Source organism: Anas acuta, chromosome Z (genome assembly GCF_963932015.1).
Source record: "Anas acuta chromosome Z, bAnaAcu1.1, whole genome shotgun sequence".
In the NCBI taxonomy this organism is placed as follows: Eukaryota; Metazoa; Chordata; class Aves; order Anseriformes; family Anatidae; genus Anas; species Anas acuta.
Genome location: NC_089017.1, coordinates 71,584,491 through 71,600,093, shown reverse-complemented (window position 1 = coordinate 71,600,093; position 15,603 = coordinate 71,584,491). Strand labels below are relative to the sequence as shown.

At 49.6% G+C, this 15,603-nt stretch overlaps 1 protein-coding gene across 4 annotated transcripts in view; it reads right to left on the bottom strand.

Annotated features, from left to right (window-relative positions):
• VCAN (versican) overlaps window positions 1-5,242 on the bottom strand; it is a 114,925-nt gene extending 109,683 nt beyond the window's left edge. Inside the window, exons 1-2 of one of the 4 annotated variants that reach the window (XM_068667656.1) lie at window positions 4,966-5,242; window positions 4,776-4,876 (exon numbers count right to left, since the gene is read on the bottom strand). The gene's annotated coding sequence lies outside the window, so the exon portion shown is untranslated. Of the gene's footprint in view, window positions 1-3,949; window positions 4,098-4,775; window positions 4,877-4,965 lie in introns of those variants that run through there. The other 3 variants (XM_068667654.1, XM_068667657.1, XM_068667655.1) reach the window with 3 other exon arrangements.
• Window positions 5,243-15,603: the final 10,361 nt, after the last annotated feature.

Here is a 15,603-nt window from a genome sequence, read left to right as displayed (position 1 = left end):
AGGGCTTTCATTTTCCCTTGTGCTGTGGCTCCAGCATGTATGAAGGATCACATCCTCCCATTCCTCTCTACCTTGCATACACACACACAGCACCATAGATCCAGCCCTGCATGGGTGACTGCATTATAAAAGCAATTTGAGGAATTGTATGGAAAACAACATCTTCAGCTTTCAGCCACGAAAAACACATATACCCCAAAAACATATGGAAACAGAAAAGACAGCTATGGAGAGAGAACTTCCTGCTGAAGACCAGGTGGTACTAAACCATCAGAGTATTCATGGTTGTGATCTCTACTCTTGGCCTCGTACAGAAGGCTGCTGAAATTACACCTGCTGCATTGAGAGCTTGGACAGCTCAAAAATAAATAAATAAATAAAATCACCCTCATTTGAGCAGAGTTCAATATGAGATACCTGCCAAAAATCCCCACCCAGCACTTGGAAAATCACCGCTCAACCCTTTCTTTTTTTAAATCTCCTCCACCCTGAGGCTCCTAAGCAATGAAAAATGCTGGAGAAAGGGTTCAATTCTCACCCCTGAGATTCATGAACATGACTCCCATGCAACACACCATACATGATGGTTTTCACACTCTGGTCCTCTGCAGGCTCCCATAAACACTCCTGGGTTACTGAGTGCTGCTCCACTACAGCTGCCAGAATTAAATGTGCAATCACCCCACCGCCTTGTCTAAGCAGCAGACAAAAAAAGCAATACCCAACTCAGCCCCCAAGGGCAGTCTCACCTGGAAGGAGAACACAGAGCTCTTCAGACCCCAGCAATCATTTCAGGAGCTGCAGGCAAGGCACTGCAATCAGATGGCGCTGCCCCTGCATTCGCTCATTGTACCACAAAGACTGCAGCTGACTGTGCTCCTGGACAAAATCCCTGCTCTAAAATCAGTTGTATTTCCCATCCTGCTCTCTGCAAAGGCCTCTGCTGGCTGGCAGCTGTACTGCCCCAAAGTCCACAACAATTAGCCAAACTCTTTCCAATCATACCTTTTTCCATACACTTTTTTTTTTTTTTTTTTTTTTGTCTTGGTGTCATTACACCTTGAGGAAGAGAAAGCCATAATGCTATGGACACAGCAAGAAAATCCTGCCAACTAAAGGCTGCACGACTTGAGTAAGTGTTTAATTTCCACCTTCTATTTAAAAAAAAAAAAAAAAAAAGTGTCTTACTTCATGTGACCACACTCGGGATGCCTGCTGGCTAGTGTCCAACTGGACTGGTCCAGTTTATTAGGAGCTACTGCATACAGACTGATCCACAGAAGTCATTTGCACTACATTTCTAAATTGGATGCGACCCTGAGCACAGTAAATTTTTTTAACCAAAAGATGCCAAGTCCTTGATATACTTCACATCTTTAAAAACTAGCAGAGGAGGTGCTCTCTTTGGGGAAAGAATAGAGCTCTTATTTTTGCAGGCACTCTTACTTTCCTTGCAAGAGCAAAGAGGCATAGGAGCAATAAGTTCTGACCTTATTCCAGCCTGTGCTTAGTTTGCAGTGTAAGCTTGATCTCACACCAATGCTATTTTAATTTAACCAGATGGGAGAACATCACGTCTCTCTTTCTAATACCGGGTTAACAAAGACAGCGAATTGTCCCGGTGTGAGACAGACTGACATGTACCAACCAAGAAGTCTGCCCAGCTCCTCTGAAGTTGGAAAAATGAGACATTAGCTATTTTCCTAGAGGTGATACTGTCACAAAAGGGTGCAGCTTCTCAGGTTGTGCTGAGATTGATTCAGCACATTTTCCACAGCTGGACTGCGAGAGCTGGATATGTTTGCAGAAAGCAGTCTCTACCCATCTACCCTCCTTGCCTGCACAGTGAAGGTAAGGCTCATACAAAGAAAGAATTAAAAAAATAATAAAAAAAAAAAAGGAAAAAAACAACACCTATGAGAACCTGGCACTGCAGACTTGAGGTTGCTGCTCCTACTAATGGGTAAACCAGCAAATTACACAACTTTCCAGCAAAGCCTGGGCAGGCTAGAAATGACCTATCCCAGATGCAGCATCTCTCTTGCTGCTCTCTGAGCACTGGCAGACACCTTCACGGCTCCCACCCTTCCTCAGAGACACAGGCTCTGTGCCGGATTCTGCGTCTGCATGCCTCTAATCCTTCCTTCAGTGATAAATTAATTGCCAACACTTATCAGCTTTAGCGTAAGTGCCGTTTAATTGACTTTACTGGTGACACTACGCCTCGGCCATGTAGATTAATTAGTGGGCCGTGCTGCCACATGGCCAACTTGGCCTCGGTCTGCTTCACCAGCGGCATCTGCTCAGCCTGTCACCACTTGCAGAAGACTGTGAGGCCTTCACAGAGGACCTGAGGGCACCTCCAGCATCCCCTCCTCACCACCTAAGGCACGGAGGGGAGCTCCCCAGCCTGCTGCCGGCTGTCCCAGCCGTCATCGGGACGCAGATGGGAGGCTGACCAGAGCACAGCGTGTTCTGGCAGCCGCCCCTGGACGTCCCCCCGAGGCCTTCATTTAACACAGGAGCAGCCCTGTCCCTTCGGGCAGCCTCACGGAGATGCTCCAGGACCCCCCCCTGAGGGGTGTGGGGGCTCCCAGCACCCCGTGCCCCTTGGCTTGAGGGGACAAGCCGAGCCGAGGCCACCAGCCCCTGCCCTCCAGCCCTCCTCCCCGCCGGCTTCGGGCCTGTTCCGTGGGAGCCGCCCCCAGCACGGCAACGAGACGGGGACCCCCGCCCCGAGCAGCTCCTCCCTGCCACCATTTTATGGCCGGAGCCCCCCGTCCCCCGCCAGGGGGCGCCCGGGGCCGCCGCCGCGCCCCGACCCGTCCCGTTCCTCGACAGCGCCCCGGGGGGCTCCGCCGCGGCACCCCCCGGCCGGACCCGCCGCCCCCCGGCCCCATTCCGCCCTCCAGCCCCCCCGTCTGGGTGGGGAGAGAGGATGTGGGGGCGTTTTGGGGTGCAGACGGTGACCCCCGCCTCCCCCGAGAGGCCCCCGGGTCCGCCCCGCCGCCAGGGCGCTGCGCGGCTCGCAGCCCGCCAAGTCTTACTCATCCCCTTTTGGAAGGAAACTTCCTTCTTTCTCGCCCCCTCCGCCACCTCCCTTTTTCTTAAAAAAAAAAAAAAAAAAAAAAAGGGAAACCACCCAACATTCACGCTCTGGTTGTCCCAGGATGGGTTTCTGCAACACGTTTCGACATTCATTGCTTAGAGGAAAAAAAAAAAAAAGAAAAAAAAAAAAAGGAAAAGGAAAAAAAAAGGGCTGGGGGGAGGAAGAAAAAGAAAAGAAAAGAAAAGAAAAGAAAAGAAAAGAAAAGAAAAGAAAAGAAAAGAAAAGAAAAGAAAAGAAAAGAAAAGAAAAGAAAAGAAAAGAAAAGAAAAGAAAAGAAAAGAAAAGAAAAGAAAAGAAAAGAAAAGAAAATTTGAAAAAAAAAGAAGGAAAAAGAGAAGGAAAAAAGGAAAGAGGGGGTAAAGGGAGGAAGGGGGAAAGAAAAAAAGAGGGAAAAAATAAGGAAAAAAAAGGGGGGAAGGGGGAGAGGAAAAAGAAAGGAAAAAAAGAGGAAAAATGAGGAAAAAATAAAGGAAAAAAGAGGAAAATGAGGAAAAAAGAGGGGAAAAAAGAGGAAGGGGAGGAAAAAAGACTAGGAAAGGGGAGGAAAAAGAGGGGAAATAAAAGAGGGAAAAAAAAAGAGGAAAAAGGGGAAAAAAGAAAAAAAAATCATTCGGGGTTTAATCCCGGTGCCCGGCGGGAGAGGGGGCGGCCGGGAGGACGTGACAAGTGGGACAATGAGGGCTGTCCCTCGGCCGCTCCCCGCCGCCCCTTTGTGTGGGGAAGGCACCTCGGAGCTGCATGGAGGGGGCTGCCCGCGGGGCCCCCTCCCCGCGGGGTACCCGAGCCCCTGGCAGAGCCGCCCCCCGGCACACACACACTCACACAGACACGCACACACACCCGCTTTTTCCCGCCGTCGAAACTCCCTTAATTCCTTCCACGATGCTCTCTCACTTTCTTTGTAAAACAAAGGAAAACCCAAGGAGAGCGGCGGGGGAAGGCAGTGCCCCGTGCCCCAGAGAAGCTGGCCGCGGGGGTGAGAGGGGGCGTTTTGCTCCGCTGACCTTGTGATCCTCCTCCTTCTCCTCCTCCTCCTCCCACCCACCCCCCCTTCCAGCGGTGGAAATGTGGCTCGGACGATGCCTGCTTGCCGTCCTCCTCCGGGAGATGCTGCCTGAGCACCTCCGTCCCGCTCTGCCCCGACAGCAGCTTTCCAGGAACATCGGGGAAAGAAAAGGAAACAGAAAGAAAAAGAAAAAAAAAAAAAGAAAGAAAGAAAGGAAAAAAAAATAAAAAGAAGAAGAAAGAAAAGAAAGAGAAAAGAGGGAAAGAAAAAAAAAAAAAAAAAGGAAAAAGAAAGGGAGGGTGGGGGGAGCACACAAGGGCGGAGGAGGCTGAGCACACGCTTTTCCCAGCGCAAGAAGAGACCTGGTGGCAGGAAAGGTTCCCTCCTAGCACTGCCGTCGCCCCTGCTACACGAGCGCTTTGTGTATTTAGGGTCCGTACAAAGCAGCTTCCTCCCTTCTCCCTCCGGACCCCGTCGCAAACCAAGGTGCAGTTCTACCTTCCCGGCCATTCAATCCAACTGGCACCAAAAACTTCTGCCAGGGCTCCCACCCCAAAATCTTTTTTTCCTAGTTTTCTTTGTTCTCTCCTGCGCACGGAGGGGCTTTTGCGGGTCCCCGAGCATCCCTTCTCCTCTCCCCCCGCGCGTCGCTGAACTTACCCCAGGTTGTTTAAATTCGCCAATCACCGCTATTCTCTCCCGCTCAAGGTTTGCGGTTCAACTCTTTGTCCCTCTCCAGGTACCGCCGGACAAACGATCGTCTTAAATTTAACAAAGCTAGGTGTTTGCCGGCACCCGCGTGAAAAGGAGGGGGAGAGAGAAAAAGCGTATTGAAAAGAGTTATAGTTACCTTAAAAGGTAGCGTATTGCAGAGATTGCAAAAAAATCACGGCGTGGCGGCTCGGCTAGTCCAGAGATCCCAGTGGCCGCATGAACGAGTTAAAAAAAAAAAAAAAATCCCCTTGGTGGTGGTGGAGCTGGAAGGAGGTGGCCGGCTCCGGGGTGCCCCCTGCTCCCCGAACACCTGCCTCCGAGCTGCGCCGAGTTGCACGGAGCTCGCCTGCAAGTTCAAATGCGAGGCTCAGCCACCCATCATTATTATATCATTGTACTGCCAGCGCTGCAGAGGAGGGGCGCTGGCTCGGCGAGAGGAGGGTTCTCAGCCTCAGCCAGAGCCTCCCTCGCAATCGCAGCGCTCCCGCAGCTGCTGGGAGCGGGAGAGACCCCAAAGCCCTCCCGCAAGGGGCTCCGCGACCCCCCCTACAAACCCGCACCGCCCTCCGCGGGGAGTCCCCCGGGCAGCCCTTGGGGGTCCCGGCCCCCCGAAGTCACCCTCCCTCCCCCCGGGACCCCCGGACGGGTCCCTGCGCTCGGCGGCTTCAGCCCCGCGGAGAGGGGCACGCGGGTGCGGGAGGTGCATTGTTCCCCAATTAAACAATTAACCGGGAAGAGAATGGGGAGACCTCCTCCTCTCTGGCTCCCGAAGCCGCTTGCAATGGGGAAAGTGGCTGGGACCGAGATCCCTTTTTTCCCCCCTCTTTGCCTCCCCGACCTCAGCGGAGGCTGCAATGAAAGAATATGTTGGTGATTGTTCCAAACTTCCCCCGCCGCTGCCAATTCACAGGCAGCCTTGCATCGGCAGCCTCCCAAGCCAAGCTTCTCCACCCTAGTTTTACGCATCTCCAGCCACTTTTCTTTTCTTTCTTTCTTCCCCCCCCCCCCCCCTTTTTTTTTTTCTCCTTGAGATTAGGCTCTGCATTTGCTGTCCAAACCTCTTTCAGATGAAGTCATAAGCAGAGCTCCAAATCACCCTGTAACAGGGGACTTTCACCAATTAAAAAAGGGTCTGGGGTGTTTCTCGGGCAGCTCCTTTCCCACACTGTACCTATCCCAGTTTGTGGCAGACACACACAGCTCCCCTCGGCCGGCACAAAATGCTGGCATGAACAGTGCCTCTGGCACACTGGCTCCCAGAGCAACGCGTGCCACAGCCCCCTCGTCCAGGAAGGTGTAAATCCAGAGTCAGAAAAGAAATGCCTGGAGAAATAGGTGTGTCTGACCATGCCGCTCTGGGCACGTTTCTGGCAGACCCGAGATACCATCGTGAGGAAGGCAGAGGAGGGGTTTTCCTCTGCTGCCTCTCACCCTCATTGTTCCGGCACCTCCATCCCTAGAGCCTTGCTGACAGTGGGTTTGAAACGAGCCCAGAGCCCTCACCTCCAAACACGGCCCTCAGTGCCAAGCTGCAGGAATGGGAGGTGGAGGAGATGACAGCCAAACAGGGGGAGACAGAAACCTGGTGGCTTTCACTGGCCCAGGTCAGTGTGAGCCTCACCTCGTCTCCAGACAGAGCCAGACCGTGGGGTGAAATCCTCACCTCGCAGACTCAGAGCGTGCCTCAAACAGGGTGAACCCACAGCTGCTCACTTCCAGAAAGGGCTCCAAGGAGCATACAATCGCCTTCTCTACATCCCCACCTCTGCTACCCCACCAGACCCTGGGGTCCCCGAGCTGGTGGTGTCAGTCCCAGCACATCCCCCATGCCCCCATCCATGCCCTGTCCCAGCGGAGCAGGTCTGCGTGGTGCTGGGCTGTGGGGTTCCCAAACCCTGAGCCTCGTGCAGCGATGTGGCCAGCAGAAACACAACTCAGTGCTTTCAGTTGGGTGCTATGACAAGTCGCAGGCATATTTTTGAGGCTTTTTGGTGGAAATTCAAACAAAGGCATTACGATTCTGTTCAAATTGCAGGCGGGGGCTATCAGAGCTAACCCTGCTCCTTGCTCTGCCCTGGCCTCCCCTTCCCACCTTTGCTGCCGAGGCTGTGAGCAGTTCCTCTGAACAATGTTGGGATGAAAGAAGAAAACTGACATTGAATTTCTCCAGCATTGGTTCAGACGAGCCCCTTCAGCTGTCCCTGCCATGAGGGGGTTGTGTGAGACCCACAAACAGGGATCTGTCCCCTCTCCCCACGCAACCTCTTGGGCCGCAGGTGAAACCCCTTGAGGACAGGTACTTAACCTGGGAATCTCTCCGGATCACCCCTGGACCAACCCAACCCCTCACATCCATCAGCCCCCACAGCCTCTTCCCTTTCCTGCAGCTCCTGGCTGAGGTGGTGGCACCCGTGTCACCATCCCAGGCTGCAGAAAGGGAGAGCAGAAGGTACCCAAGCGTGTCAGGTGCCTCCCCTTCTCCAGGCCACCCTCCAGAAGCACTGTCCCAGAGGACAAACGGAGATGTTGTACATGACCACGGTCAAACCAAAGGCTGTCTCCACCATCCTCTGGGCTACCCCAGTGCCAAGCAGCCCCAGCTCTGCTCGCATGCATCTAATTTTTCACAGCGGTTATGAAAATAGATTATTTTTTAATAACCAGATATTAATTTTTACACACAGAGGCCCACTCTACCATTCTTCTCCCACCCACTCCAAACGACAGAGCCCTGGTGGGAGCCAGACAATTGAGCTAGACGCTCATTCAGGGAGCCGGGAAGAAAGCAGGAAAGCAGAGGCTGGAGAAACCACCCCCTCCCCCACTCCTCCTTCTCCTCTTCCTCCTCTTCCTCCCCGCCCTCCCCAGCCCAGCTGCCAAGCTCCTGGCACCCCTTAGGAGCCTCAAGGCCCTGGGGGGCGGAGGCTTGGTGGAGGCTGCTGGTGTCTGGGGAAGGGGGATTTGGGGTCTCCCCGCAGAGGTGAGAGGCCGTGCCTCCCCTATCCCGCAAAAAAAATCCCCCTGAACTGGGCTGGCTTGTCACTGCGGTGGGGAGGGACAATGGTGGCAGTGGAATAGGCCCTGGAGGCTGTGGGACAAAGGGAGGCCATGAAGGCGTCCTGGCAGAGTGAGGGCTGGAGAGGGGGCACAGGGAAATGTCCTTGGGGGCGACAGCCTGGGATGGCTGGCCTCAATAAAGGAGACTGGGGATCAGGGGAGGCTCTCGGGGACCCCAAGAGAGAGGCTGGGGGAGGCCAAGACCTGGACCACCCCTTGGTGTTCTCATCCCAGCTTATCGCGTGAGCCCCTTCTTTCCTTGAGAGCTGGCATCCCTGCACAGGACCCAAACCCACCCAGAAATGCACCCAGAAACCAGAAATCCTTCTCTCTCCTCCTCAGCAAGACCATGCAGACTTCCTTCATGAGTTATGTCAGAGGCCTGAAACATTGTCTGATTTACTGTGAATGTCAGATATTTTTTCTCTGTAAATATTTTAGGCAAAGTAGAAACAGTAAACCTTTGCTCAGGCTGCCAAATGTCTCCCATGACAAATCATTGTTTTCAGATGTTCAGATTTGTGTGAGAAAACCCAACAAAGGGAAAATGTTTAGGCTTTGTCTCAATCCTAAAGCATGTATCGTTAGAGAAAAAAAATCCTTTTAGCTACGTCGCAGTCCAGAAATGATGAAAAATATTATTTTCATTACACACTTTTTAAGCACAGGTTTTATGTTACTGACTCAACAATGATTATCATTTCAAATGTGAACCACAGACCCTAAATGGTTCTTTATGAGAAACCATTGTTTTGAAATATCTGAAATTAATTAGACTGTGGCTATGGCCAACGTGCAAATATCAAACTGAGCATCTGTGTAGAAAAAAAGCTTCCCATCACTTGAAAGAATATTATGAATCTGAAATACAGTCTATCAAGGAAAAACTTTTTCATCTGGCATAGGTTCTCTCGAGCCATCTCCCCTGACAGGCACCTTTTCTTTAGCCTTTTCATGCTCTTTTCCCCCATTTTTTCCCCCTCCTGAGCAGCTGTGTGTGAAAAGCCCTATGTAAAAGTCAAGGAAATAATTCATGTAGTTTGGAAGCCAGCAGCACAAAGGTCAGTTCAGGCAAATCAGAGATCCTTGCAGAGTTACTCCACTTGGCCTACCAGCCCTGAAGGTCCAACTTCCCGTGCCCTTCAGCTTGCAGACAAGCCGTGCTGGGCCAGCTGCACTGACAATGAGCCCATGGCTCCAATTTTCCTCTTAAACATTCTGAAGCATAGGTTGCTTCCTGGCTCTACTGCGAATCCATTATCTAAAACCACTGTGTTTTCAGAAACCACAAAGTCTTTTGAAACAATGGACTTTTGCAAGTTCTCAGATACCATACGTAAGAAAAGCTTTTTCCAGCCATTCTCTTTCCTGTCTCACGTCAAGCTCATTTCCAGAGCCAAGCTAAAACTCTTCAGAGGAGTCAACCTTAGCAGCACTGGTAGCTGTAGTGAGAGTACAACCACTTTCCAAAATGAAACACTTGATGCCTTATGTCAATGTTTCTTTTGTGGCAAAACCCTTCTCCACCTACTTATACTCTGTAGCTCTGTAGCAAAGGAGAGAGCACAAAGCTATGAAACGCTATGAACGGAGTGTTTCGTTTGGTATCAGAACAAACCACAATTGATGGTTAGGTATTATTTCTCCATTACATGTAATGATGCAGACACCACACTATCTACACAAAGATAGTCAGCTTCCAGAGCAGCTGTCCTTTATCAGATGGAGGTCTGTGACACGGAGGACCTCAGCATCACTTGCCTGAGCAGAGACCTCCCTGAACAATGATATGTTCTTCTCCCACATTTTGACTCTGCCTTCTGTCCTTCCCTGGTGTTTCTATACCACAGTTTTTCAACACTACAGGCAAGGGGCCAGGCTGCGTTATTTTACTCATGCAGAGTGGCTCTGCTTCCATAACTAACCTCACCAAAATGCGTGTTGGACAGGTGTTGGTGTACGGTGCTCCTCCATATACCCACAAGGCTCAGGCTTCGTTGTCAAGTTAGGCTCAAGGAACAGTCTGCTTTATGCAGCCAGACTCTCCAAAAAAGAGTTGCTTTCTGATTTTGGGGAGGAGCTGTCAGAGCAAGGAGGTCACTGAGACCTCCTTGTCAGATCAAGGAGGTCATCATCTCAACAATGATGCCTACGAGGAGCAGACACAGGGCAAGGAGGGAAAAAAACGAGCAGCTTATCAGTGTGGGGCAGCCTGAACCATAGTCAAGTGTTGTGCTAATCCCCGCTGTCCTGGGCTTCCTCTGATAAACTCCATCCTGGACACACATTATTTTTGTTTTGATAACACAGTGGCTGCATCACAAGCTTGAGTGCAGAAGTAATCCTGAAGAATCAAATGTGGTTTTGTTCGCTCACGGTCACCAAATGAAATGAGCCTTTCATAACCTTCTTTCAATGCCTTTTTTTTTTTTTTTTTCCCCTTAATATGATATGAAGGTACCACCTCTGTGCAAAGAGCAAACTTGCTGGGTCTGGTCCTGCACCATTAGGGCGAGCTCTTGAAATGGATTAAGAGAGATTTTCTTAACTAATCTCTTTTTCCTGGGCCTTCTCATCCCTTACTAACGCAATAGCAAACATCCACAATGAGATCAATCCTAAACCTGCCAAGTCACTAGAAAGATCCCGCTGACTCCACAGGTGTCAATCAGTAGTTTCTTCTCCTTTGCCACACTTGAAGGAGATGAAAGGAATAAAATGGAAAAAGAAGGTCTTAAAAATTGGAGAAAAAGAAGGCTGCAGGCTTTTCCCTCGTCCTCCACTGTGCGTGAAAGTCTCTACTTTTCTTCTCCTGTGACTCCTTTTGGCAGATCAACATAAAAAGGCAGACATTTTGGAGGGTGTTAGGAGGCAAGGAAAGAGATCCACATCTACAGGGAAAGCCAATCCACCTCAGGGAGTAGAGCATAAGCAGGTTGAAAAGACTCTCATGATTTTGAAGCAACTTTCGTGTTTCAGAGGGAGATGGGCTCCATATATTGGGAAATTTGGAACCATCAATAAATGAGAATCCCTTTGTGGAGCACACCCTGAGCACACCACAACCTGCAGCTCAGCCCTACCCTGAGAAGGACACCTCCTCAGGTGAGCCCTGAGAGCCAGGCACAGGGCAGTGCTGCTAAAACGCCTCTGCAGCCCCAACTTAGGGCTCCCTGCCTGCTGCCAAGGGAGCCTCAGACTCTGAATTCCCACCGCAACCTCCCCAGGTCTCCATTATGGGCAAGTGTTGGCACCAAACACTTCTCAGTGACCTCCAAAAGACACGTGCTGTTATCATTTAGCTGTGAAGGATGAGGACGTAACAAGGCTTTTCTGATGTCCAGCAGCAGATTTATCATGCTGAGTGGGGTCTCCCAGGATGAGAAAGGATGGGAACAACTTTGGTGATCATCACATTGGCTACAGGAGCTTAAAAAGGTCTTTTTTTTTTTTTTTTTTTTTTTTTTTTGGTATAAAAGCAGACGTAAACTTTACAAGACATTCCCATGCTAATGCCAGTGAACGTACCACAGCTGTTATGTTGGCAGAGGAGCACAGGAGAGGTGCCCTCTCCTCTGTTTTGAACGGGACACCCCACTGAGTACACACCTTCAACACAATAGCTCTGGCTGTGGACATTTCCATGCCAACAGCACTGAGATGTCTCATCTTCCTTCTCTTTGCTTTTCATCCCCCCCGTACAGAGGCACAAGGGGTAAAGGAAGCTGTGGCTGTGGTGGTCCTGGGGTTGTAGCAGAGGGATGATAGAACTGCACTAAGCAAAGCTTTCGCACTGCAGGCTGAGGTTGGCCCAGGAGGAGAGAGGATGCCCCAAAACACTCCAGGGGAACAACTGCAGGCAGCTCGAGGGGGGAGTCTTGCTGCTTTTATGCAAAAAGGCATGAAATAATTTTGCACTGGGGGATGTGAGGAGCCGTAGGGATGGAGGAACTACCTGGTGGCAGCAAGGCTGATGTACTCAAGACCTGGTTGGTGGCTGGAGAAGTCTTCTGTGCAGCCAAAGGGGGCTTAGGAACAGTGAGATGCCTGCAAAACGGGAGAAACCCGGGGACACTCTGGCTGAAGGAGGGAGGATGAGTGTCAAAACAAACACCAGAGAACGACAAAAGGCAGGGGAGAAATACATGTTTGTTTTTCTCCCTGTTTGCTTTTTAATGAAAATAGGCAGGCCAGTGTTAGAGGGCTGTTAGCATTTTGTGCTGACCTGCAGCTGGTGCATTTTTCACCCACTTCTGTCAGAATTTATTTGAGTTTGGTACTGAACGCTGATCAGACTTTGCCCCTTGCTTTACTTAGGCTTGGAATTGCTTATACAGCAAACACTCTCTGCTAGGGTTCTCATTAATCCACCTCTTTGTTGAGGTTTCCTAGAGGAATTCCTATTTCGTAAACCAAACAGAATTAAAAGGAATGCGTCTGCGCTCGGGATATCCATCTTGGGTCTCCGGGCTCTATTGTCCCTTCTAAATTAGACTAGGAGGCCCCCTGTGCTTGCCTGGTGCCACCATTCCCACTGGCACCCGATAACGAATTAAGAGCAGCCCGTGCGGGGCCCGAGCAATGACTCGGTGCGGCCGCAGCCGCTAGGTGGCACTTCCCTTCTTGCAAATTACAGCAATTAGCGGCCCCGGGCGCTGCCGGAGAGGGCTGCCCGCCCTCCTCCATCGGCTGAGGGGGGTGGAAGACGAGGTATAAATTAAAAAAAAATATATCATTATTTTTAAAGGACGAGGTCGGGGCTACTCTCCGGCCCATCCCATCCGTGGGTTTTTCTCAGGTGCGCATTTTCGTTTCTTTGCCTCCGCACGGGTGTTGCTGAACCTCGCCAGAGCCCTGCGGGCACCGCCTGCTCCTGAAAACACAGATTTCAGTTCCCCACTCCTTCCTCGCCTCCGTGCCGGGACCAACCAAGGGAAAATGCCCGGGAAGGCAGAGCCGGCCTTCAGCTGCTGCCCCGCAGCACCCACGGGGAAAGGCCAGTGAGATCTTTGAGATGGGCCTGAGAAGGCATGCGCTTCCTCAAAAAGCAAAAACAAAGGAAAGAAAGAAGAAGCCAGGTTTTACTGTGGCTTACATGACATTTCACCTCGTGTTTTAAGTTTCTATAGAGCCTAGTTTGGTTCAAACTGATTTTGGCAGAGCACCAGGCATAACTAAGAGCTTCATATAGTTTCCATCTGAAAACATAAATCAAGCAGCAGGCTCACGGGCAGCCTGGCCAAGCCTTGCTGAATCTCACTGCCCCAGACAGTGAGGCTTTCAGCGGATGTAGTCTGATACCTGGCTCTGGCTATGATACGCGGAGATGTAGCTTGTTTGTTTTGCAAGGCATCTGGGCACAAGGAGAGGAGGGAAGATAAGTGAAATGTGGCTTTTTCCACACTCAGAGGCTGCCCTCAGCTCCCCAGCGAACAGTGGGCTCTTTTACACAGCCCTGAGCAGCTTGGGGGAGCACATGGGATGCCGAGGGGAAGGCTAAGAGAAGATTTATACATTTCTTAGTGCATGCACAGATGTATTTACACTGCATCATCCGCTCTGCAACCAGATATCCGCTCATATCCACCCTCTCCCATCATCCACATCCCTCTTTACCCCATCGTCTTCATTGCCTCCCTTCGCTGGATGAAGGAGGATGTGGAGGCTGGGTTCTGCTGAGCCTTGATGCTCTCCTTGTGCCCAGTGACATAGCTGCTGTGGGACAACTGGGACCAGGACAAGGTCTGAGCGCCTGTAGAGTGCCTCGAGGCGGTTAGTTCAATAGGAGTTCTTGTATTATTTTAAAACTGGATGAGGACACACAAATTCACATTTGTGGCATGGTTTAATAACCTTAAAGCAACACAAACAAGGCTTGTTTTGTTTTGTTTTGTTTTTCTCCCATAATTTTCTCCTTTCATTGTAACTTTTGTGCAGCATGAGAGTCAGAGTGGACTCCAGTGAAAGCCTTCATGCCATTTAACTCTGCTGATCACCCTCTGCTTCTCACACTACTACAGCAATTTCCCTCCCATCCACAGAGGGCTGGATTGTTTCTGCCTCTGAGCATTCAATATCCCTCAGGATTAATGCCCTTTAAAACTTCCTAACATATTCCAGCTCATTCTGCTGCTTTCAGCATCGCACTGATGACTTTCAGCACACCACTCCGTGCTGCAGATTCAGTGCCTTATGAACAAATACTAATTATGTCACTGCGGGCACACACTGCAATGGTTTCCTTATATGCAATCCAGGTAAACAAGACAGGAAAAAAAAAAAAAAAAAAAAAAAGAGAGAGAGAGAACAAATGTTCAGTATGAAATGTGGGATGGATACAAGGCAAAGGTGCTTTTCCCCTATCCCTACCATATTGCAAAGCTGACAAGGAGAAGCACGCTCCAGTTTGTGAATACAGGTTGGAAGCTGAGGGATCCAGCAAGGGTGAACCCCCCTGAAAGTGAGTTGTGCCCAAAGACTTCTTGACAAGTGTTGTTCCTCTTAATTAAATTAAGCAACTGTGAAACTAGAACTTTGCTGACTTTTTTTTTTTTCTTTTCTTTTTTTTTTGAGGCTAGAATAGAGTTAATTCCACACCAAAGAAAAAATAGCTAAGAAAATAAAACTTATCTTAAGCAGGAAAGTTGAGGAAATCTTTATATTGCTAGACTTTGCTTCATTCTTTCTGCAAAATAATAAATGATAAGGATAACTAAAGAGCTAGCTCAAAATGCTCCCAAAATGTAAGGTAGTGATAAGCTTTTCACCATTGTTCAGTTCACAGTTAAAATACCTGTGGGATATGTAAGCCTCCCCTGAGACAGCTCTCAGCAATGCCTTGTGGCTGGTGTGTATTAGCCATCCAGCCACAGACAAGCCCTGGGTGCTAAAAGCTGCAGAGATGTTTGCTGACCTTTAACACTGGAAGTAATGTGGGTAAAGTGGATAGAAATACCTTAGAAGGAAGTCTGCATATGGTTTCCACATAGGACCACAGGAATGGTTACAGCTGTGTATCAGAGTGACATCTCTGTTGGAACAGGAGGGGCCACGAAGACAGCACCGTAATTGCTAGCTGTTTGTACAAATGTTTGGCTGCTGGAGCCTCGAAGGGAACCTTTTCTGGACAAAGGGAGCAGATACTGGGTCATGGAACAATCTGCAAGGAGGAGATATGAGCACAACTCCAAAAAGGAACAAAAAGAAATTGCTTCATAGGAGGCTACTTCATCATCCCTTTTACTAAACAGCTTTCAAGGAGCCATTGCAGTCCTGGGTCTGAGTTTTCCCAATTTGCCAATGAATCTGAGGAATCCTTAAGATCTAATTTGCATTTTTTGCTTGTGGGATGTGTATGTGTAACCTCACTTTTTAGTTTATCTTTGTACTTTTACTACATTTGTATTATTTTTCACTTCTATTAGTTATTTTCAGGTGTTACTGTTAGACTAGCCTGCGTTCCAGAAAGAAGAAAATATTGGAGGTATCTTTATTTCTTATGATTTTTTTTTTTTTTACAGTACATTCATGAGTCCTAATCCCAAATCCTCAGACAGTTTCTATTGATTTCACAGGGCTTTGAGGTGTCCAGTAACAAGGCCAAACAAAAGGAATACACTGACTGCTCGTGCTTCTATAAAATAAATCCTGAAAGGTGTTAAAATAGAAAAATGTTGTGTTTCTGAAATGCATGCTTTTCAGGGCCAGGTGTTAACAT